General features: G+C 40.0%; 1 pseudogene; it reads right to left on the bottom strand.

Moving 5' to 3' along the window:
* The window catches only part of LOC144252574 (leucine-rich repeats and immunoglobulin-like domains protein 1), a 50,260-nt pseudogene that overhangs the window by 21,650 nt on the left and 5,889 nt on the right, over positions 1-22,721 (bottom strand).

Genomic DNA, 22,721 nt, shown 5'->3' with positions numbered 1-22,721 from the left:
TGCTCTTTCATAACATGACCCTCTAGTGACACTCGAAATGAGCTTTCCTGTTGTTCTTCCCATCCATGATCAGATGCTGGCTTCAGAGAGTATGCTGGATTTTCTCATATGGGACAAGCTGTTTGCAAAAGTATGGGGCAAGAACACAGGGGTGATCTCTAAGTACACAATCATGGCATGACCTGCATCTACCTATATACCCACCATAAAGGATGTACCAGTTCAATTGGGCAGCTCCAAACCAATAACCTTCTGCAATCTTCAGGACCCAGTCCACTGCCATGAGATAAAAGGCTTGTAGGCATGAGCCCAGGTTAGTCATATGGCTGTGTGCAGTATAGGGGATTAAACCCAGGGCCTCATGGATGCTAGGAAAGTGCTCCACCACTGAGCCACATCCTCAGCCCTCCCTGGGTCAGTTTAATCCAACTTCACAAATCACTACGCACTTTCACAATTCACTCCATGTGCCAGGCATGGAGACATACAGGAGATTAAATACACACACACACAACACACACACACACACACACACACACACACACAGATAAAATCATGGTAATCCTCATACTTTGCTGGTGGGACTGCATTTGACCCAGTTACCCCACTCCTCAGCATAATACCCAAAGGACTTAAAATCAGCATACTACAATGACACAGTCACATCTATGTTTATAGCAGCTCAATTCACAAAAGCCCAGCTATGGAACTAACCTAGATGCCCTTCAAGAGATGAATGAACAAAGATAATGTGTTATATATACACAATGGAATATTACTCAGCCTTAAAGAAGAATGGAATGATGGCATTTGCTAGTAAATGGGAGGGGAAATGGAGACTATCATCCTAAGTGAATGAAACACACCAATTCAAAAAAAAAAAAAAGGCTGAATGTTCTTTCGGATATGCAGGTGCCAATTCAAAATGGTGGGTGAGTAGGGAAGAATAGAGGTTCTTTGGATTAGGCAGAGGGGAGCAAAGGGAAGGGAGGGTGTTTGGGGGGTAGGAAGGATAGTACAAGAATGGGACATTATTACCCTGTGTGCATACATAATTACATGACTGGTGTGATTCCACATCATGTACAACCAGAAGAGTTATACTCCACTTATGTTGGATGTTTCAAAATGCATTGTACTGTCATGTATAACTAATTAGAACAAATTTTAAAAAATAAAATCCTGGCACTCTGCAAAGGGAGAGAGGAGCTCACTGCTGGGTATCACTGGAATCAAATCCCCTGCAGCTCTAATGGCGTTGTTCCTCAGTTTTCTTATATAAATGATGCAGCCGAAACCTGTCATTTCTGGAATACGGGCAACCCAACTTGAAACCATGCTAAAGGGATAGCAGACATTAAGGAAAGTGCTCCGAGGGTGCCCTGCCCACCTAGGAAGGCACTGTCCACTATGACTTATTTGCATCTTTAACCCTGGAGGCCTCTGGCAAACCCCAAATCTAACCAAGGGACCAGCAGTCATTAATCAGGACAAAGGTAACTAATGCTAAGTGAGGCGGGGCTACGGGCCTGTTGTGAACATGGCTCTGCCTCGCAGATTCAAACTGAGACAGGAGATGCATGAGAATCTGCTTGGTTGCCAGGCACAGTGCTGCCTGTCATCCCAGTGGCTCTGAAGGCTGAGGCAGGAGGATTGCAGGGTCAAAGCCAGCCTCAGCAACTTTGTGAGGCCCTGAGCAACTCAGTGAGACTCTGTCTCTAAATAAAATACAACATAGGGCTGGGGATGGGGCTTAGTGGTTGAGTGCCCCTGAGTTCAATCTCTGGTACCCACCCTCCTCTCCCCACCTTAAAAAAAGAATCTGTAGGGTAGCAGTGCTGTCCTGAGGGTTCTAGGCACACACTTCTGCCAGGTTGAGAAAAGAGGGGCAGCTGTCCAGCCGATCGGAGCCAGGAAGCCAGCCGTCGCTTACCAAGTGGCATCTCCTTTAAACCAACCCTTGAACATTGGTTCCAACAAGGCAGGAACGAGGACCTCTTTCCCAGAAGTTTGGGGGCCTCCCTCAATTCCTTTTGTTGTTGGTGATGTTGGTTTTTCTTTTCACAAGTCTCCCAGGCCCTAAATTCAAAACTCAATTTACAAGGGCCCAAATGTGCTGACAGGGGGTGCCACCTTCCAATGAAAGGAACCTTCCCTCCACATCCCCTCCTCACCCCCCCCAACCTTTGAGATCTGTATTCAGTTCCTAAATAAACAGTCTCTTACAGTTTTCAGAAACCCAAAGCAAAAGAACAGAAAACCTTTATTATGCAAAGTATGTGAAGAAAAAAGATCAGGAAATAAAGGAGATAGTACTATGCCTCATCCAGGAACTCTGGATACCATGCCAGGGAGCCAGGAAACAGGGGGTCTAGAAACCAAAGGGACGTCCCGGGGCCCAAAGCTGGACAAAGGGGTCGGTCCACTGGGGGGGGGGAGCCCGGAGGACAGCTGACCCCTCTCTCTGCTCCCCAACATCCCCTCCTCTGTCTTACTTGGTCTTTGTCTTGGGCTTCTTCCTTCTTTCTTGTCAGTATGTCTCTTCACATTCTCCCCCCCAAACCTGTCCCCCCACCAAAAAAGGACACTGTGAGGAAGATAAGTCTCTGGAACCCGGGGAAAAGTTCCCCACTGAGCAGAAGAGGCAGCCATGGAGATTGGGCCATGGTGGCCTGGGAGAAGTTGCCAGGGCTAGTGCCCAAGCCAGGACGCTGGGGCTGGGAGGCCAGGAGCTAGGCACAGGGGACAGAGCTGGCAGGGCACCCTGGGGAATGGCTCCCCTGGGCCAGGCTAAGGAGCTTAGAATCCGGCTCCCCACGGGACAGGTGGGAGGGGTGGCAATTAAGAGGCAGGCACAAGAGAATGGTAAGGGGGCGTCCCTCCTGGGAGCTGGAGATGACATCATCAAATGGTAAGGGGGCCCCTGGGTAGGCTACAGGACATACCTTCCATCCCCACCCACCACAAAAGGCTGTTTCTTTTTCTGAGAACTATTTTTATGAAATTAGCTCCCTCGATCCAACCCAATCCTATTAAAAACTTTCCTGTAGTTTTATGCTTTCTGTTATTAAGGACAAATGGCTCTGGTATTATCCTCAGGACAAGATGCAAATAAATCTGCTCTCTGACAAATACTTTATTTGAGTTAGATCACTTTAATCAGAAAGTATTAACCAATTGAAATTATGCTTTAGGACCCAAGTTCCCAAAACTCTAGAACTCTCTCTCTCTCTCTCAAAGCCCTGATATTAAAGTCAGGCACAAAACAAAACCTCTTCCCAGGAGACCTTTCCAAGGGTGACACCCAGCAAAAAAGAGAACTGGAGTCTGAAAACTCAGGGCACGCCTGTGTGACAGAGAAGAATAACTCAGCTCCAGAGGCCAAGTCTAGGATGACAGGTGTCTGAGCTGAAAACCACAAATCTGCTATTTCTGCTGAAAGACACAAAGTACAAAGAGCAGCTACTGGACAGATGGACCAACCATGTCTTCAGTGACATTGCCCCTGCTCTCTACTTCTGGGTCACCCAAGAAATTGATGCCTGATTCAACAAAAAAGAAAAAAAGAAACTTGTCCCAGGTCACACCTGCATCGGAGGCAGAGAAGGATACACACCAGATATCCACTTTTCCTTTCTGCATTAGTCTATAAACTTATCGCAACAAAATTGTCTCCTGGAACTCACATGGCCTCACAGTAATCATATTTTGCTTACTTTTCTGATCCTCCACCTGCTCAAAAAAAGGGAAATGAACCACTGAACAGGGTGGCACATGCCTATAATTCCAGCAGCTCAGGAGGCTGAGGCAGGAAGATCGTGAGTTCAAAGCCAGCCTAGGCAACTTAGCGAGGCTTTAAACAACTCAGGGAGACCCTGTATCTAAATAAAATACAAAATAGGGCTGGGGATGTGGCTCAGTGGTGAGCTCTCCTGGGTTCCATCCCTGGTACCAAAAGTGGGGGCGGGATAAAATACTGAGGGACTAAGGACTCTCAGATGTCAGAGTACAGCTCAGTTGTATGGCACTTGCCTAATATGTGAAAGGCCCTGCGTTCCATTCCCACTGCCACAAGCAAGCAAAAATGAAGTTTGTAACTATTAGCACATTTTCAGAAAATGTGTTAGTGCTTCCACGTCACCTTGGAACAGCCTCTGGGACACAACTTCACGGGGCACAGGAGACACCTAATAATTACAGAACACGGGACACATTTTAATTCTAAATTTCTGCAAGGCAACAGTACCTATCAGGAACACATGTTCTTCTAAGCTGATCAATGGGCACCGCTTCATGAATGGAGATGCTAAAAGCCTTGTTGGGTCAGAATGGGAAAAATGTCCTTTGGCTACAAAGTGACCCTCATCCACTCTTTGCTCATCCTCTGTTGTTCTCTCCTCCATCCTTCACGTAGACCACAAAGAAAACCCAGAAATACATGCAGGGTGACCGCAAAATCATCTAGACTCCTGTTCCCCAGAGGTCACGCTGCTAACCTAACTGTCTGCAGACAATCGGTCCAGGCATCCAGTCTGAAAATCTCCGAGAAAATGAAAATAAAGACCCTTCCATTTCTGTTGTCTCAGAGAAATCACTGCCCAAGTCAGATGGAGACTAATTTCAGGACAGAGAGGTTGCCAATGCTAACCTGCATTTTCCAAAACTGAATCACTGAATCGGAGTGAGAAGGGAGTCAGTCTCTCTCTCTCTCTCTCTCTCTCTCTCTCTCTCTCTCTCTCTCTCTCTCTCTCTCTCCTGTACATATTTCAACGCAGTCTAATGGAATAGCAGGAACAAGGAGAGACAGCCCCACTGCTACTGGCACTGGGGCCAGGGAACAGAAATGTATTTTTAGTCAGCAGAGCAAGGAGTGATTCAAGTGCCACAGGCCCGGGTGCAAGCTGGGGGCCTTCCTGCCTCTGGCATGGGATACCTCACAGTCACCTACCATGCTCCTTATTCCAAGGTTAGGGTGTGGACAAAGAATCCTTTGAAGAACACACGAGTCCCATCTCAATTCCACCTCTCCATTTTGCAACTTAGTATACATTCGGGGAGTCGCACCTTCTTCTCTAGCAACTCCAAGATATGCTCTGCTATCCTGGCTCCCTCACTGAACAAGAAAAGGAGGAATGAGTGGCCGAATGGCCTGGGAGCTTTTTTAAAATGTGGTTTTGGGGGATATGGCCCTGTATTTTTCTTTTGGGGTGGTGTTGGGGTGGGGTGTGCCAGGGATTGAACCCAGGGACACTTGACCACTGAGCACCATCACCAGCCCTATTTTGTGTTTTATTTAGATACAGGGTCTCCCTGAGTTGCTTAGTGCCTTGATTTGCTGAGGATGGCTTTGAACTCACCATCCTCCTGTTGTAGCCTCCCGAGCCTCTGGAATGACAGGCAGGCAACACTGTGCCCGCCTGGCTATGGCCCTGCATTTCTAATGGGCCTGGTGTGGATATGATACTGCTGGTGCACAACCTGGGCTCTCAGGATTCATGAGCATCTCCGTGCACTTGGCTTGAGGAACACTCTGGGGGTTTCCACATCCCCAGCTCACCTCTCCAAAGGCTGACTCATTTAATGTAGCCCATGATTAGGCACCTTGCAGGTGCTGTGCACAGAACAAGTGGGCACAAAAAAGAAAGTGAACCCTCTGCTCATACTTCAAGGGCCATGGTTTTCCTGCTTTCAATATTCATTCCTTCACAGGGAACAAAGAACGTCCTACAATGCCTGTGGGCCTACAGTGAGGTCTCATCAAGACCCAAGGAGTTATGTGAGAACCAGCCACCATTAAGAGCCACCAAGTATCACATATTTGCTAAGTGACCCTCATGATAGCAAGTGCTACATGTATGTTCTGCTTCCCTCTAGGCCTGGCCCTGTTCATTTGTAATCCCAGTGACTCAGGAGGCTGATGCAAGAGGAAAGCAAGTTTGAGGCAAGCCTGGGCAACTTAGTGAGGCCCTAAGCAAATTATCTAGGCCATGTTTCAAAATATAAAAGAGTCTGGGGATGTGGCTCAGTGGTAGAGTGCCCTGGTTCAATCCCCAGTATCCCTTCCCTCCAAAAAAATGTCAGAATCACATTTTTCTTTTATGAGATTTAGAGATGATGTCAACTGTCCAGAATAGGGTGAGCCACCACCCAGCCCCTTCCCAGGCTTTCCTGAAGAACCCTCAGCATCCTTGAAAATGGTTTAGCTCCAGAGCATGTTTCACAAGGCTGCTCCCTGAATACAGGGCCCGCAGCCAGCCAAAATCCAAGATTGAAAGGCTAACCCGAGATCTTATTAATAGTGCCTTCCTGCCGAATCCCCCTGCTCAGTCTGTTGAGTTCCAGAGTTCCAGAAAAAAGGACACACACATGTGAGCAAATGACTTATAAAACCAGCAAAATTAAGATAAAGTGGACAGGAAATTCAGTAGACAGGAAATTCAGTGGACAGGAAATTCAGTAGGAAGCGGGTGCTCTCCTCAGGAAGCCGCCCAAAAAATCTGGTGGAGCACATGGCTGGAATCCTAGCTGGGAAGACCTGTCAGGCTGCAGGAGCAGGGCCAGGCCATGTGCCTTGTCCCCAGCAAAAGCAAATGGCTCAAATAATCACACCCCGGGGCTTCCTCAGTGTGTTTTTTGGTTAAAACCCTTTATGTCCTTTGGCCTCAGTTTCTCCATCTGTGAGACAAGAGTTCCTATCTCAAAGGTTTTTAATATTCCTGAATGCCAAGATTAGGTGACAGTTAAGTGTGTACATAACATTATGAATTCTTGTTTCTGGCAGCCTTACTTTAATTTTAAAAAGCCGAAGCTTGAATCTTACTCATATCTGCAAGTACAAAGAAAATGGGCCATAACTGGGTAAGGGAGGAAGAAAGGCTTTACTGTACTGTACAGTAATAGTCTTAAGAAACTGATTCAGAATCTTATGTAAATATAAAAGAAATATCATATAATAATACTATTTAGGGCAACTTTTGAAATTTTCATGAGCCAAGAAAAATTGCTTTTTTAACCCATATTTGGATTCTACTGACCTATCCAAGCCCTTAGTTTGTGTTGATGTTGTTAGATTCTTTCACATTTAAGTTTTTAAAACTTCATAACCATGTCGTTTTAATAATCTGGTTGCTTCTGGCCTGCTCTTGCCATTCAACTTCAACACTTTGTTCTAATCCATTTAATGTCACCACCAGAAACTTTGGTTTCTCTATTCCCTATTTCTCAAGTCTTATGTTCTCTGACCCTAACTCATACAGCTACCCTCATTTCTAATTATCCCTAGGGCTAACCATGACTCCAGTCAAGATGGTATTTTCAAAACCATGTTTATCCTAGTTTACATATCTTTCTCTGTGTTCTTGTAGGGAATGCCCATTTTTATCTCCTACTCTCCAAACATCATACACATTCAACTGAACTCATTTTCCAGGTTCCTGCTCAAGATGTGTCACTTCTGCTAAGTCTTCTCTTTTTCTTTATTGTTTCAACACCTTAGTACTCTGAGGATTCCAACACCTAATACCCTACAATAACACCCATGTACTTATTTCTTATCATTTTTTTCTGCCACAAATGTGTTCAAGAAGTATTTATTAAATGCCCAATGCCCACCAGGTGCTTTGTTAGAAATACTGTGTGGAACAAGAAATATGCAAACATTACCTTTATTTCTTCAAGTATTTTTCCTTCCTAGTCATTCTGCACTCCTTTTGCCTCTAAAGTTAATTTTCACTGTTAATTTTGTTTTTTTTTTTTCAAGTTTTCCCTGTTTCCTTGTGGTTAATTCCCATGTCTTCATGTTCACTAATTTGCTTTTTCAATATCATACATTCCTTTAATCCCACGTGTTTCACTTTTCATCTCAGACATTGTTGTTTTCCCTCTAGTCATTTTATGTGTATGTGTATGTGTCTTCCATGTCTTTATTTAACATGCCAAATCTTTCCTATAGCTTCTTCTATAAAGTTATAATGATAACCTTGGTGTCTTTTTCTACTAATTCTTTTTTTTCTACTAATTCTATCATCTATGCTGTTTCTGACATTGTCTTATGTTAATTGAGTTTTCTATGTATTATGGCTTACAATTTTTTGCTTATTTGAAAATAGTTTTCTCCTTTTGACACTTAATTTTAATCTTTGCTAGGTGGAACAAATTTGGCCTTTAGTGGAGGGCTAATTGAACCTCACTACTAAGGCAATAACCTTCTAAGTTTTTACCCCATGATCCATGTAAATTATGTGGATTTTCTATTCTGTCAGGAACGGGATCTCTTTTCATGAATTGGGATTATGGATTGTTTACTTTGCACTTTTTGTATAGTCTTTTCCATGTCTCTGGTAATTAACACATAATCATCATTACATTTCATAATACCAGGGATAAGTAGAAATAATAAAAAGTCACATTCTAAAGATTGGGAACCCAAATAGCATGTATTTCTCATTAACAGCACTGGAAGCTAGGACACAGCTATTACATTTTTAGGAAAAATAATTCCCAACCTTTAATTCTATATTCAACTGTATTAGCTTTTCTAGGACAGCCATAATAAAGTATGACAAATTGTTTGGCTTAAAACAAGAGCTATTTATTGTCTCAAATTTCTGGTAGCAAGAAGTCAGAAATCAAGGCAGTATACTCTAAAGCTGTAAAAGAATCCTTTTTTTGTCTTTTCCTAACTTTCTAGTAAATTCCTGGCAATCTTTGATGATCCCTGACTTGAAGCTACATTATTCCAATATTTGCTTTAACTGTCCCTTGACATTCCCTTGGACATCTTATAAGGATATGACCTACTCCAGTATGACTTAATCTTAATTAATTACATCATTAGTCACATCAATGGCCCCATTTCCAGATGTGTTCACCCTCTGAGGTACAGGGATTGATTTCAATGTATCTTTTTTTAAGGGGGAGAGACACAAATAAACCCATAAAACCAAATTGTACATGAAAAGTTAAGGTATAATAAAAATGTTTTAGGGCTGTAGGTATAGCATAGTGGTAAAGCACTTGTCTAGTATATACAATGACCTGGGTTTGATCCCCAGCACCACCAAATTTATCCATCCATCATCTATCTATCTAATCTATCTACCTATATATCTGTTACATAAGTTCCAAAGAAAATTGTGCTTTCCATATATATATATACTTTCTCAAGAGCTACTAGAAAATGTGTTCCATCAAAATTAGGAAGTTAGCTGAGAAAGAGGTTCTATCAAGGAAACAGAATCCAGCACAGACAAGATTAATATAATTTCACAGTTTTTAGTTTATTAGAGCTGTACAGAGAAACAGAGTCATTAGCATGTACAGCCACACACACAGGGATTTATTATGAGGGATTGGTTTAGGTGACTATGGAGGCTGAGAATTCTCACGATCTGCTGTTTGCCAGCTGGAAATGCAGGAAAGATGGTAGTATATTTCCAATTCAAACCCAAAGACCTTGAGATCCAGAGAAGCCAATTGTCTGTCATAGTCCAAGTAAGAACCTGGAGCATCAAAGTCCAAGGCATAAGATGGATATACTAGTTTAAGCAGAAAGAACAAATTTCCACTTTTTCTTCCATTCAGGCTCTTCATGGATTTGATGAGCCTACTCACATTAAGGAAGTTGATCTTTACTCAGTTTACCAATTCAAATGCTAAACTAGAAGCCAGCACACAGAGAAATAATATTTTACCAGCTCTCTGAGCATCCCTTAGCCCAGCCACATTAAATTAATCCTCATAATCATGAAGGAAAGCCCAAAATAACAGCCATGCAGCTTGCCTGCAGAGCAACTCATCCACACTAGAGCAGGGAAGAGGATTAGTGGAGCTATAATCAAGGAAAAAAAGAAATTTGTCATTCTAATGGAATGACAATACAACAAACTATTTTTGTACCATGGATTGAACCCAAGGACACTTAACAACTGAGCCATATCCCCAGCATTTTTAATTCTATTTTTTTGAAACAGTGTCTCCCTGAGTTGTTCAAGAACTCACTAAGTTGCTGAGGTCAGCTTTGAACTTGCAATCCTCCTGCCTCAGCCTCCTGAGCTGCTAGGATTATAGGAGTGTGCTACCATGCTGGGCATTAAAATAAACCTTTCTGTGGAGAATTTGAGGATGAATTGGTGACAGGCACATGTAAAATGAAACAAACATGGGTAGGGGAGTGAAATAATTATAAAATCAAAAAAATGGAAATATAATGGTAGGATACAAGATGGATCAGCTGCATATAACATATCTATGTCGAGTAAAGAGTGTGCTGAAAAATGGGACTCTTGTGATCCAGAAGTGACTGAATCACAGGGCTGTGACCTCATCAATGAATTGATTCATTCATGCTTTCCTAGCTGTGGTCATTATTGGAGGTGATAGAAACTAGAAGGTGAAACCTTGTTGAAAGGAAAGGGTTCTCAGGGGCATGCCCTTGAGGACTATATCTTTCCCTGGCTCCAACCTCTTTCTCTTCCTATGCTACTGCTGCCATAACGTGAGCAGCTTTTTACTGCCATGCCCTTCCATCATAATGTTCTGCCTTACTTCACGCCCAAAGCACAGAATAAAGTGCTTTAGAAATTGCTTTGGAGGGGGATAAATAATTTTCAAATTAACTAACAACCCATTTGTCCTCAACATAACAAAATAAACACAAGAATGAACTATTGTGTAAGGAAAGGGTTCCAAAATGCTCCTGTATAATCAATCAATCCTATTAGGAAGAGAACTAGAGAGTCCAGCTCCTTCACTTTACAGAAGAGAAGATAGATCAGAGTCCTGTATCTCAAAGTAGGATATTCTGAGCATGAATAAGGGAGAGTCACATTTTCTTTTCTACCTCTGCCAGGTTATTAATGCACCTGGCTTCCTATTCTAGAATTGTCCTTTCTGTGTAAAAACCCCTTTCCTCTATTGCTGTGCCCTGTAACTTCCTACCTCAGAAATGAAAAGAACCTTTAAAATCAGAAAAGGAAGTTTGAGTCTAGACAAATCCCAGGGAAAGCTAAATTATGCAAATTTAGGTTTTTTTTATAACAAATGAGAGTCCCAAGTAGGTTGCCAACATACTGAAAGCTTAACCTAAGACACTGCAAATACAGTATACTAGGATAGCATTAATAAAGAGAAAAAGGGAGTGGGTGTGGCTTGTTCAGGGAAGGAGGCTGTTTCTCGGGAATTAGGCAAATGGAAACCAAATGGAATGTTTCCGTGTTTTTCTTGCTTGTTGATCATACACAAATAGGCACTGCTAGATGAAATAGGTATTTACAACAGTAGAAAGCTGCTTTTAAGAAAAGGGATATATTCAGGCTTTTGACAGTATGATCTTTTGTGTTTTCACAGAGTTTCTATAATATATACTCAGAAAAGTAAAATTTTAGATAAATGGCTTTCTTTATTTGATGTGAATGATACCTTCAAATGGTAAAATAGACTGCATTTTAAGCAAATTAAACATTACGAAAAAGTACTTGGTCTAATCAATTAAACATAGCAGTATGAGGAAATCTCTTCATGAACATCCTTTGAAGGGAAATTTTATAATAGAGCTCAATTCAGATCATAAAACCCTGTGTTAGAGTTTCAAAGATCTGAAGTAAATCCTAATTCCTGTTAGGATGAGTTTCAGATTATATTAAAGTGTAAGAGTTGACTTTTTTAATGTCAATTGTTTCATCATCACTCCATAGTACATGGAAAGGCACAGATTGATGTATTTTTCTGGCATCTTCCTGATGCACCCTTGCGCTAAATAAATCTGTTTGCCAGGATCTTGTCACTTAAATTAGCCATCTCAAAATCTTGGTCCTGCCAACACAGGCAGTCGTGCCAATGTTCTCAGCATCTACTGGCACATGAGTTATTGCCTTTTTCTTTGGCTTTCTACAAGTACCTGGGGCCATTATACTTCCTTCACAATACAGCAGTCTGGCCTAGGTGTCCCTGAGAAAGACTTCAGGATTGGTTGGACTCACTCTGGTTATCTCCAGGATGTGCATCCTTCACAATATATTTTCAGCCACACAATATATTGTTCAAAATTTGTCGTGCACATACTTGCCGATTGGCAGAGCCACCTGCCAGAGATGAGAACCTTTTAAGTTGTTGTCAAATGTCATAAAATACGTTCCATGATTAATTTTGTGGGCACAGATTGGTTTTTGCATAGAGTCCAAAATTTGGGATATGTCACAGTGACTAAACGGCACCGGCATGCTGAATGAATTTGGTATTTGTTTTGTCAAGTGTGGGAGCAGGCACGCAGATGGGCTTTGATCCAGTGATGCTGCTTGGAATTCTCATTATAGCAATGGTGTCACTTGTCATGTGGAGTTGGTGATAATGCTGCCAAGTTATGGAAAATGTACCACAAAGAGGAAAGTACAAAGGCCAAGTAAAATGGCTTAGATAGCACAGAAAGCTTTCACTATTAGCTGACTTTTGTTTAAAGGATGTAAACATTATTTCAGACCTGTCAAAACAGGCATAGTAGATAGATATACAGGCAGAAAAGAAAACTTCCAATTGACAGGGCCCTTTAAGAATGGTTCTTGTTAACCTAGGCTGAGAATATGAAGTAAAACAAACATATCCTTGATTTTTCTATTAGGTGATGAAAGAAACCTTTGAGCTGCAAAAGAATCTTTCTGCAATATGTAGCAATACCCAAGGTATTTTACTTTATATGAAAAGCTTTGTCTATTCAAATGGTCAGCAACCATTGGGAAGTAGATACACACACACACACAAACACACACACACACACACACAATGGCAAAGAAGTACGGCATAATTTTCACCAAATCTCCACAGGACTTTGCGAATGTATTTATGAGGCAGCTAAAGCAGTGCTTGGAGGGAAATTTATAGCTATATATGCCTATATTTAAAAAGAAACAAGATCTCCAACCTCCAAAGAGGAAAAGACTAAACAAAAAACTAAATAGAAGGAAGGAAACACAAAGGCTACAGCAGAAATAAAATATAAGTAATATAGAATAGAAAAAAGTAAAATAATTGAGGGAATCGGTGAAACCAAAATTTGGTTTCTTGGAAAAGGACAACAAAATGACAACAATTTAGCTAGACTGAGAAAGGAAAAAAAAAGATATTACTAACATCAGGAAGGTAATACCAAACTTAAGGGAATTAAAAGAAGTATAGTGAATATTATGAAACCCTCCCCCACATGCATGCACACATATACACATTAATATGTGAAAACTATATATATATATATATATATATATATACACACACACACACACATATATATGCCATTTAAGTCATCTAGTTTGCTGACACACATAATGGTGTGTATGTATGTGTATATATGTGTATTTGTACATGTATTTATGTACATATGTGTATATACATACACACATATTCATTATGTAAATTGTGATTCTGAAACTCTCCATGGGTATAAACCTTTGTATTTCTAAAAATTTCAATTTTTTTTTTGTGTGTGACATGCATTCTTTGTTGAGAACTACTGGCCTAGCACATAGTAAGCATTAAAAAAATGTTGACTAACAAATACTTATGTATCATTCAGGATCAGGTAAAATTGCATATAAACACAAAAGTCCAAAATAATAGTGCAGTTTGTGTAGGAAAAGGAAATCCAGAGAAAAGTAATTTGGAACAAGTATGATAGCTCCACAGTGACATCAGAGATCGTGGTTTTTGTTATTTTGTACCATTATTCCAGGACATGGCTTCCATAGTCAAATTTACTAATGAGCTGGGAAGTTTTCATGAGTTGCAGTCATTACATGTAAATTATACATGAGAAAAAAAGAATAAGGATTTGCCGAAGGGTAAAAATTGCCCTTCCCAGTTGAGTCAGCCTTTATGAAGCTCTTTTCCAGAGGTTCCATGTAATATTTTTACCTTTATATCAATAGCCAGAACTTAGTTACATGACTCCATCTGCTGCAAAATAACCAGAAAATAAAGTATTTATTTTTGTCTTACCTTATTTTATTTTTGGTTCTGGGGATAGAATTCAGGGCTTGCATGCATAATAAGCTATACTCTACCACTTCCAGCCCTGAAGTCATTTGTTTATTTGATTTTGGGCACTAAGGATTAAACTCAGGGCCTCACACATGCAAGGAAACCACTCTGCCACAGTGTTATACCTCAGGCCCCTGGAAGTCTTTTGTTTCAAATGATAATAGATGCAGCTATGAAATCTCAACTCTGTCCCTAAGGAACAAGGGGGAAATGGACACTAGGATAAGTTCTTCCCAGCTTTGCCATATCATATCCAACTTCTACAACTCACCTATAAACTTAGTTTCTAGAGCAATCTAAGTTGATGGATTGATTTTCCCTCACTGGAGTTTTTCAAAAAATTATCTCAAGAGTACTTACTAAGTAGGTGCTGTTTGAGAGAGGAGAAATAGCATGTTCCTGCTCCAGGGAACTTTTAAACAGTTTGGGCAAAAGAAACCCATATAAAAGGAACAATCCAGAATGCTATGTACCAGTATGTTCTGGAGAAATGTTTTGTGGTTTGAACCACTACCTTAAGCTTAAAAACTTACTTGATCTAAAAACGATCTCAAACTAACTTTAAATGAACCACATTACTATGTTGACCTATACTGAAGAGGAAACTTAATATTTGTCAACAATAAAGCATTTCAAAGTGTGAAGGTTAAAACAAACCAATAAAAAATGCTCTTCAGATCTGTTGTTCTTAATGCTTCTTGTAACTTTTCAGGTATAGATGAAACCTTGCAAAATGATATTAGAATACTTTTTAGCTTCTTAATCTTTCCACTGATGTAATCATCAAATGACTGGTTGGAGAAAAAACAGACCTAGACTATAACCTTATCAAATCAATTTAGCAAATATGTTCTTATTACCCACTAGAGAAAGGCACTATACTGGGCCCTAGAGATACCAAAAGACACTTCTGTCAAGCAGCTCACAAACCAGGGGAGGAGTCAGGTATACAAGGAGAGATGGTGCTAAAGGTTTTTCAGATTATTGCTGTTCATCTTGTTGCTTTAGTCATAGGGATTTTAAGAGAGGTGTAATGTGTGGTAAAATAAAGAGTGGGAAGAAATGATTCCTCATTGGAAGCAACCAGAAAACACCACAGAGCAGTGGTTCCCAACCAGAGGCAATTATGGAGCCCAGAGCACATCTGGCAATATTGGGACATATTTTTAATTGTCAGGACTGTGGACAGTGGGCAGGGGTAAGGATTGCTATGAGCTCTAGGGAGAAGAGGCCAGGGATGTTGTTAAACATTTTACAATGCACAAGACAACTACTCACAACAAAGAAATTACAAGATGCTTATAGTTAGCAAGATCGAGAAATCCACTTTAGTAAGAAAAAAACCACTGTACAGGGATGATTAGAATTTTCTCAAGCAGAGAACAGGAATTCCAGAGAGAAGGCTGTGCAAGCAAAGCCATGTGGGAAAAAGGAGAAAAATCATGTACTGTTTGGGAATTGCTTAAGGGTTCCATGAGATTGAGGCAGATTGTGGAGCCTCCTGCGTTCTTGGGTTTCATTTTCTGGACTGGAGTAAGCCACTAAGGGTTAAAAAATTTGAAGCAATTAAATTAAAACTGTGTTTTAGAGATATAATCATAGGGAGAAGAAGCTTTGATTCTTAGCATATAGTAAGAAAATTATTCTTGAGGAAGACAATCACCTTCATTTAGGAGTTGTCTGTTGTTAAGCACTGGTTGTTGCAAAGTCCCAAGGAGAAAGAAGGAGGGATTCTGTGTCATTGGACTGGGGTGAGATGGGAAGTGAGGAGATAAGGAAGGACAGTGAGTAAAAGAGGTACAACCCTGGAATTTTCACCACCACCTTCAGATCTTCAGTAAAGTTTACAAAAATCACATGTTCACTGTTTGGAATTCTTTTTTAAAAATTTTTTAGAGAATTTTAATATATGTCTTTTTTTAGTTTTCAGCAGACACAACATCTTTGTTTGTATGTGGTGTTGAGGATTGAACCCTGGCCTCATTCATGGCAGGCTAGCATGCTACTACTTGAGCCACATCCCCAGCCCTGTTTGGAATTCTTTTGGGAAATGATTGCATTTGGCTTGACTAAGGATTGGCAGGGAGGGTGGTGATAATTGGGCAATGGCAGTTGGAGATAGGACACTGAATTGGGAGGTTTCTGTAATGGGCAGTTTCACCTCCCTCTACTTCCATCTATATGTTGTTGTCCTGCTCCAGAAAGCTGCTGATGCTCTTCTGATATGCTGTGCTTATGCACACCTTCTGCCTTCTCTCGTGCCTTTCTCTGAGTTTGGTATATTTTTTCCTCTTTCCTGCAAACTTGTGTTCACCCTTCAAGGCCCACTTCAAATGTTCCATTCTCTATGCTATATTTTATATCAATTCTCAGTATTCTATTGTGTTTACTAAAGTGTTTATTTTCCTTAACCAGAGAATAAAGCCCTCAGGGGTAAGAATGCATTTTATGGGTTGGGGTTGTAACTCAGTGGTAGAGTGCTTGCCTTGCACGTGTGAGGCCCTGGGTTTGAACCTTGGCATTACATAAAAATAAATAAATAAACAAAAATAAAGATATTCTGTTCATCTACAACTAAAATAATGCATTTTCTAATTCCTGACTCCCCAACATAGTGTCTAGCATAATACCCCTGCTCAGTGATCACTGAGCAAAGCATGGGCAATATCAGCAAGTGGCAGAAAGAGCAGCTCCAGGACTATTGTCTGACTATTAAAACTGCACTTTTCCTCCTTATTAATTTCATGTTTTAAATTTCATCCCCTTGTTTAAATATTTCCTTCCGATAGATGATATGCTATCAGGAAGGGAAAAACCAGAATATGGCTTTAAGCTCTGAATGAATGGGCCAAAATCATATTTTAATATGCTTTTTAGAGTACTTCCATGTTATTAAATTAACATTGACCATCTTATTAAGATTCCATTATTAAGGAAACTATTATAAAAATCATTAAGAACATTTTTATAGATCTTAGCCTCTGACTCATCTTGCTAGTTTTTCAATTAACTTGACCTAAACTTTCCTCATTTGGAGTATAAGGTAAAATTGTATTTTCCTAATCATTAGTAAACACTTATCTTTGGGCTGATGTTTGTGTTTTTACTGTTGTTGTTAATGTGAGTTCTATACAGGAACAGGTGCACATGTGGGATGATGTGCAGGTCTGATTTAAAATCACCTTTCCAAAACCTATTCCCCATGTTATGCACTGTCTTTGTCTAGCACTTCCAAAGTATTTCCTTTAAGTTAACCCAGAATGCATATATCAATTTTAGCTTCTCTTAAGCTAGGGAAAAACTCTTCTGGCTTCAGACACCTGTATTTGGAATGTGGATCATTTGTCCTATTCATCATTTTTTTTGTGGTGCTAAGTATTGAACCCAGGTCCTTACACATGTGAGGCAAGCACTCTACCAACTGAGCTATATCCCAGCCCTCTGTCATTTCATCTTACTTCAGAATTTAGTCAACCCCTTTTATGAAAGTATATGATGGCTCAGGTTGGGGGGGGTTCAAATATTTTAGGCTAAGATTTAATGGAGGAGTCACTCACCTGTGTTTGGGGAAGTAGTAGAGGTAATACCACAGTTTCAAGAGCTCCCAGAGCCCTGGAAAATTTCTCATATGACTCATTTTTCTTCTTTCCTCAACACTCTCACAGCCTCCCCATCACAATGTTCATAAGAGATGATTAAGAATAATCTCATTACTTCCCTTATCCATTGTCCCATGCTACCAGGCCATTCTTAATAACCTGCCCTATATTCCTTTGTTTATTCCCTTTTCTTACTCCATTCCTGTTTGTCACTTCTATTCCTGTTTTGTGCTCTGTAATCCATCACCAGCAAAAACCTCTTCTCTGAATGTCCCCTACGTTATTGTTCTGACTGAAACTTGGACCTCACAGAATCTTGCTTTCTTGCCCCCTGGTGAAGTGGTGCTTGTTTAAAAGTCCACTCTCCTTTGATTGAAAGTGAGAAAATTGTAACCATTTCAGCCTTTTGGGGGATATAGTATGATTCTTGTGGGATCAGCACCATATCCACATATATGGAATATGAACTTGGAATAGAATTATGGATTTAGAGGGAAAGAAGATGTCACTTTGGTTTTCATTACTCCTGCTAGACGAGTTCTCATCTCCCTTGAGGAGTGTCAGTGTGAAACTGATGACATCCTTACCAGTTACCCTTCATTGTTAAAGTCACCTGCTAAGGTTGGGTCACTCCTTCATGTTCTTTGAACACTTGAGCTACCAACTGCCCTTATTCCTATATGACCACCACTATCCATAGTGATTTAAATGTACATGTGGATGATCATTTTAATATTCTGACCTCTGACTCCCTTGATATCTTTTCTAATGATCTCATTCTCTCCCAGCCTCAACCATACATTCTCATGGAATGGTCCACTTATACTCTACTTTCAACCTTGTCTTTATCAAGGAGAAGCTTACCCTTCCATAATCCCAATCTTCAGCATTCCTCTCTAGGACCACCACCTCATATCTTTCCAGCTTACTGTACCTAGGACCCTAACTTAAAATTTATATGACTTTTGGGCTGGGAATGTGGCTCAAGTGGTAGCGTGCTCGCGTGACATGCATGCGGCCCGGGTTCGATCCTCAGCACCACATACAAACAAAGATGTGTCTGCCGAAAACTAAAAAAAAATAAATATTAAAATTCTCTCTCTCTCTCTCAAAAAAAATTATATGACTCCATAATGCATTTGTCTCACCATCTTTTCACTGTCTTTCATACCCCACATGTTCTCATTACTTACTTATCCATCCTAGGTCTTGTAGTCTCTCATAATAATAACCCATATGAGGGACTACATACCTTAACTCCTCTTTCACACATTTTTCCTTTGGCAAAGCTCCAGTCCCATTTATTTTGTACCTGTTTTCTGGTTGTTGAACTTGCTAGGGGAAAATACCCAGTATCACTGCATGGATCCATTTTAAACTCATGACCCATGAACTCAAATGGTCCTGGCAATTCTAACTCATTTCCCTACCCAATTTATTCTTACCTCACAAAAATAATTTCAAACATTCTCCTCAAACTTTCAGCACTTTCTCCTTCATTTTTAAATGACGGCCTTGATTCCTTTTTAATGGAGAAAGTCAAAACAATCAGAAGGGACATTCCACAAAGGCAGCTTCCATGGCTTCTACCACCAGGCTTGTACCTGTGACAGTGTTTCATCTTCTATTCTCTAGTGAGGGATTGTCTGTGTTTCTTTCTAAGGCACACTCCTTTTGAACTTCACCTCTACTCAAAGACCAGAAATTTTATCAATTTTGAAGAGAAATTTTCTTCTTCCTTATCAATTTATTTCCATCAGCCCACATAAGCTATATTACTCATGATAAAATGCTCTCCCCTGATCCCATGCTTTCCTCCAGCTACCTTCCTATTTTTGTACCCCCCTTGTAACAAAACCCCTTCAAAGTGCTGTTCACCTTCAGTATCTGTTTCTGCTGCCAATGCTCTCTTTTGAATCACTTTAATTAAAACTTTCCAAACCTTCCCACCAAAAAAGCCAGTGACTTCCATCTATCAATGCTATTATTGGTTCTCAGTCCCCATCTCACTTTAGTAATTGATTACTCTTCCTTGGAACTTTTCTTCATTTGGCTTCCTGGGATATCATCTGCTTGAATCTTTTCTAAACTCACTGCACACTTATCCAATTTTTTCTAATGGTTCTGTTTTATCTCCCTGGACTCTTAATTTTTCATACACCTCAGGATTCTATCAGACCTCTTCTGTGTTCTGTCTATACACACTCACTAAATGATCTCCTTCAGTCTCATAACTACAAGCTGTCTATATCAGTGCTGTCCAGTAGAGATATAATGAAAGACAAATGTGAGCCAGAGACATAATTTTGAGAGTTCTAATAGCCTTATTTAAAAAGTGAAAAGGAACAGTTTAAACTAATTTTAATAATATATTTTACTTAACCCAATACAATGAAAGTTTTAACATTTCAACATGTAATCATCATAAAATGATTAATAAGATATTTTTCCATAGTAAGTTTTTGATATCTATTGTTTTACACATAGAGCATATCTCAATTAGAACTAGCTACACTAAGTGCTTGGTAGCTGCATGCTGCTACTGCATAGGACAGCACAGATCTGTAACTTGGTCGTTGGCTTTTTCTGAGTGACATGGAAGCCCATGGTAAGTTTTGAGGAAGGAAATGACATGAATAAATTTACTTTTAAAATGTTAATTTGGATGTGTTGTTAAACATAGGCTACAAGAGAGCAAGGAAGATTCATTTAGGAGGCTGATGCAGGTAATAGATGAAGGAGGTACTGAGGAAGGCAGGGAAAAATGATTATATTTTGAAGGTAGAATGAATAGAATTTCCAGATGAATGTATAGAAAAAAAAGAGTTCAAGATGACTGCTTTTCTTTAAATCTGAGCCATGGAAGAATGGGGTTGCCTTTAAGACAGATAGGGAAGACAGAAGATTGAGCAGCTTTGGAGAAGGTAGAAGGCAGATCAAGTTTGGATGTTAAGTTTGAATTTTCTATGAAACAAACAAGCAAGCAAGCAACAAACAAAACAACATTAACAACAAATGAAGTTCATTTCATACAGTGAAATGTGTCTAAAAAATATCTATAGTAATACACTGTGAAGGTGTACTATTTTTTCTCCCTATTTTTTTCAATTTTTTATTGTTGCATTATAGTTGTGCTATATATTCATATGTGCATGCAATATAACAGAATAATTTGGCCAATATCACTCCCCAGCACTTCCCTCCCCTTCCCATCTCTGAACAACCCCTGGTCCATTTCCTTTAATGATTTCCCTTTGATTTTCATGGTATCTACCCCTACTTTTCATTTCCTTTTTCCTATCTTCCACATATGAGAGAAAACACAATCTTTGACCTTTGACTTTGGCTTATTTCACTTAACCTAAGGGTCTCTGTTTCCATCCATTTTCCTGCAAATGACATAATTTCATTTTTCTTTATGGATGAATAAAACTCCATTGTGTGTGTGTGTGTGTGTGTGTGTGTGTGTGTGTGTGTAATGTGATGTGTATAGCACAATATCACATTATTTTTATTCATACTTCTGTTGACAGACACCTAGACAGGTACCATATTTTGGCAATTGTGAATTGTGCTACTATCAACATGGGTATGCATGTATCACTGTAGCATGATGACTTTAATTCTTTAGTATAAATATGTAGGAGTGTTATAACTAGGTCTCATGGTGGTTCTATGACTAGTTTTTCGAGGAACAGGTGAGGTGCACTTTAGATAGGCTTGTCAGTGAAAATGTCTCTAAAGGAGCATTAGAACTGGGTCCTGAATAAAGAAACAAGGCAAAAATCTGGAAAAAAAATAGAGAGTACATGAAAGATAAAAGCCTTGAGTTGAGGCAGGTATGTTCAAGGAACAGAAAAGGGGTAGGATGGGAAGGCAGGCAGAGCAAGTCATACATTGCCTCATCAGCTGTGGTGAAGAAATTTGGATTTTATCTTATGCACAAAGGGGAGCCTTTGGCAGATAGCAAGCTAGAAGGAGTATGATCTTACTTTTATCTTCCAAATAAAACTCTGGCTCCTGGATGGCAAATGGTTTTAATATATATATATATAATATATATGCTATATATGTTATATATGTTATATATTATATATATTTTATATATTATATATATATTATATATTATATATATATGTTATATATTATATATATGTTGTATATTACATATATGTTATAGATGGACACAATATATTTATTTTTACGTGGTGCTTAGAATCAAACCCAGTGCCTCACATGTGCAAGGCGGGTGCTCTAACACTGAGCTATAGCCCCAGCCCTCATTATTATTTTTGTCATCACAGCAGAGGATAAAAGTCAAAGCAGGGAAGGTGGTTAGAATCTTTTATAGTAACTGGGAAAGATGCTAGAGTTCTTTCCATTATGAAGCTCTCCCTCTCTTGGATCTAAGTCTTTTGATTTCAAGGTGTTTTGGGAGGTATAAAATGTGTCTTCCCAATCTCAGTACCTCCATCCATCATGCTTTGCATTTTTCTACCTCTCATGGTAGGAAAATCAGTTCATGTTTTTGAATGAACTATAAGACACTTCTCTTCAAGGCTCAGGTGTGTGTGTGTGTGTGTGTGTGTGTGTGTGTGTGTTTCTTGTACACAATATATTGTCTGCCCCATAATTAAGTCTCAAAGTGGGGCAAGGCCCTGCTTCAAATAACCGGTTTACTGAGAGGCAGCCAGAGGCAGAAAGGAGGATTTTGGGCCTTGCTGGGGTGGGGAACAAGTAGAAGGCAGGGAAGGTGGAGAATGTTGAAAGAAGGGAGGCAGTTAGAGACACCAGCTTTGAGCAAGTCAAGGACAGGTTTGGCCTACTTTTTATTTTGGCCTCAGGCTGGCCTGGTTCTATTGATGGTGATGTGATACCTATGTGTGGGAATAGCTGAAATGGTTTGATCATCAAGGAACCATAATCCATCATCCAAAGCTTCATTAAGGAGATATTTCTGTTCAGCCTTGTACAAAGCCATGCCTTCAGGAATTTGCTATCCAGCATCACAGTTCTCTCTGGCGATACTGATGCTGCAAGTCCAAGCCCACCCAGGATGGCAGATTGAAGTCAAGCTTTCTGGCACTCCTTCTCTTC

The sequence above is a fragment of the Urocitellus parryii genome, unplaced genomic scaffold, assembly GCF_045843805.1.
Source record: "Urocitellus parryii isolate mUroPar1 unplaced genomic scaffold, mUroPar1.hap1 Scaffold_48, whole genome shotgun sequence".
Lineage (NCBI taxonomy): Eukaryota > Metazoa > Chordata > Mammalia > Rodentia > Sciuridae > Urocitellus > Urocitellus parryii.
This window is presented reverse-complemented; position numbering and strand designations above follow the sequence as displayed.